Source organism: Bison bison, unplaced genomic scaffold (assembly GCF_000754665.1).
Source record: "Bison bison bison isolate TAMUID 2011002044 unplaced genomic scaffold, Bison_UMD1.0 scf7180017864289, whole genome shotgun sequence".
NCBI classification, from domain to species: Eukaryota; Metazoa; Chordata; class Mammalia; order Artiodactyla; family Bovidae; genus Bison; species Bison bison.
Window position 1 is genome coordinate 4,609,255 of NW_011494861.1, and position 3,417 is coordinate 4,612,671.

A 3,417-nucleotide genomic window follows, 5' to 3' on the forward strand; every position below is an offset into this window, starting at 1 on the left:
GTGATGCTTCCTAAGGCCCACTTGACTTCACATTCCAGGATGTCTGGCTCTAGGTGAGTGATCACACCATCGTGATTATCTGGGTATGAAGATCTTTTTTGTATGGTTCTTCTGTGTATTCTTGCCACCTCTTCTTAATATCTTCTGCTTCTGTTAGGTCCATACCATTTCTTTTCTTTATTGAGCCCATCTTTGCATGAAATGTTCCCTTGGTATCTCTAAATTTCTTGAAGAGATCTCTAGTCTTTCCCATTCTGTTGTTTTCCTCCATTTCTTTGCATTGATTGCTGAGGAAGGCTTTCTTATCTCTTCTTGCTATTCTTTGGAACTCTGCATTCAGATGCTTATATCTTCCCTTTTCTCCTTTGCTTTTCGCTTCTCTTCTTTTCACAGCTATTTGTAGGGCCTCCCCAGACATCCCTCCTACATAGCTGCAGCCTAACAGTAGATCTTACCCAAAACCCCTTCCAACATTTAACAGATCAGCCCATCCTAGACCCAGACACCCCACACTGGTTTGTTGAGGGCAGCTCTCAAAAATCCCCACCCACTGCAGCAGGATATGCCATCATCCAGGGGGACCTTTGTCACAGTCACGAAACCCAGACAATTGAAGCTTCACCTCTGCCACCTCACACCACCTCCCAGCAGGCAGAACTGATAGCTTTCACCAGAGCTTTAACTCTGGCTAAAAATCTAAGGGTTAACATCCACACAGACTCCAAATATGCCTATAACATACTTCACTCAAACATCCTAATAGGAGAGAAAGAGGTTTCCTAATCCAAAAGGGATCCCCCATTATTAATTCAGACCTGATCCACAAACTTCTAGAGGCAGCACTCTTACCAAACAAAGCTGCCATCCTCCATTGTAGGGGACATCAAAAGGGAAGTCTCATATCAGCCTACAACAATGTGGCAGGCCAGAAGGCAAAGGAGATAGCCCTGTCCCATCCTTCCCTCCAGTCCCCTGTCATCTTAGCTCTGACTCCACCCAACCCTCCCACCACCAGAGAAATCCTCTCTTATCTACACTCACTATTTCATCCCTCTCCAAGACACTCCAACAGTTCCTCTGTAACCACTTCCCCATATCCAATGCTGACCAACAATATTTAGATAACCTTATCCGCTCCTGTCAAACATGTCAACGTACTAACCCCAATTCCAACCTTAAACCGACATCCTTTCCAACCCATCAAATGCGAGACAGCCTCCCAGCACAGGACTGGCAGATAGACTTTACTCATATGCGCCCGGTCCAGAGAGTCAGATACCTCCTGGTCCTTGTGGACACCTTTTCGGGATGGGTAGAAGCATTTCCCACTACAAACAAAAGAGCCCACACCATGGCCCAATCCTCCTCACAGAAATTATCCCCAGGTGTGGCCTGCCTTCGTCCCTACAGTCTGATAATGGCCTGGATTTACGTCCAAGGTCACCCAACAACTTGTCCAAGTCTTACAGATACCCTGGAAATTTCACATTCCATACCATCCCCAGTCCTCAGGAAAGGTAGAAAGAATGAATAGAATAATCCAAGAAACCCTTACCAAACTAACCCTCGAAGTACATCTGCTGCTAAATCACTTCAGTCGTGTCCGACTGCGACCCCATAGACGGGAGCCCAGCAGGCTCCCCCATCCCTGGGATTCTCCAGGCAAGAACACTGGAGTGGGTTGCCATTTCCTTCTCCAATGCAGGAAAGTGAAAAGTGAAAGTGAAGTTGCTCAGTCATGTCTGACTCGCAGTGACCCCATAGACTACAGCCTTCCAGGCTCCTCCATCCATGGGATTTTCCAGGCAAGAGTACTGGAGTGGGGTGCCATTGCCTTCTCCGTGAAGTACATCTGGATTAGACCAAATTTTTGCCAGTTGTTCTTCTCAGAATATGGGCTTTGCCCAGAAAACTCCTGGGGCTGAGCCCCTTTGAGGTGATGTATGGAAGGCCCATGCTTCCTCTTGGACTCCACCCTGAATCTCCTCCCATACCAAGCACACTCCCCTCTGCTAGCAGAACTCCACAGTGCCCTCTGCAAATACATTAACCACAACTTGCCTGCCCCTGACCCCCAAGCCTCCCTGCCCCCTTTACATATTGGGGACTTGGTCTATCTGTCTGATAATCCCCAGGGTGACCTAACCCCAAAGTGGCAGGGACCATTCAAAATCATCCTCCTTACCCCAAGTGCAGCTAAACTTGAGAAGGTCACCTCCTGGGTACACCTCTCTCGCCTAAAACAAGTCACCTCTGATCCTGCACTGCCCTCCTTAACTGACACCTATCACGTCTCCCTCACAGGGCCCACCTCCTTAAAATTCACCAGGCGACAACCTCTGTCAACCATCCAAGAAGACACTAAGTGACCTGAACTCTCTTCAACCTACAACTGTTCCTGACCCAATTACTACAAGATCTTTGGACCAGCGCTGCGACAGGAACCTCCTTCAAAGACCTGACTACACTGGTGTCTCACCTGTGGCTCCAGGGTATAAGGTATAGTTCAGGCCGAGGCAGAAAGAGGAAAGTCGACCTCAACAGATGTAGGTTACCTTTATTCAGGCAAGGAGGGCCGACAGTCAGCCTAACGACCAGGCTGAGCGCAGAGAGGGATCAGGGAGGCTCCATACTTATAGGGAGGTTTGTGGAAGCGATAAGGGAAACGTTAATCAGGCGGGATGTTTTGGGTATTCCTTAGTTGAATTGGCATTTGTAGTTGGGCAGGGGGTGATAAGTCTTCTGGGCAGGTGTAGGGGGTGGAAGGTTTCTGGACCAGGGGTGATAAGTCCCAGATAGATGCAACCAGCCTGGAGCCTCAGGGCAGGACCTGAAGTTCTGTTTTATTTTCTCCGAAGTTAGATGATTCAGCAAAGGGCTTTGAAACGGTTGTTTTATTTTCTAGGCCCAACAGACTCCTTCATTCCAGACACTGAAATCATAAAAAAATGGGGAAAAGGGCACCGTATCTCTCTGGCTACTTCATGCTGGATACGGGCGACGATTTTGGGTCTGGAATGGAGGATCATCCTAGGGCCCAGGGTCTCCTTTTTCTGAGCTTAGGGTGAGGCTCTCGAGAAGAAGAATGGTCTTGACCTGATCTCAAGAGATGGCCTGGATCTGTTCTTGGAGAAACCTTTGAAAGAGATTGAAGAGACAGGGTCCAAATAAGAGGAATAGAATGAAAAGTACCAGTGGTCCCAGGAAAGAGAGCAACCAAGGGAGGACCTGTTGGAACAGGTTTCGAGGACTGTAAAGGTTTTGTAACTCTTTTCTGTGGCATTCAATTCTGTCTCTAAGTTCTTTGACTCTGCCCTGGACTATGCCCGTTTCATTAACAAAATAGCGGCAGTCCTCTCCTAGGAAAAGGCAGGTCCCTCCCTTTTCTGTGGTGAGAAGGTCCAGGGCTCGCCTATT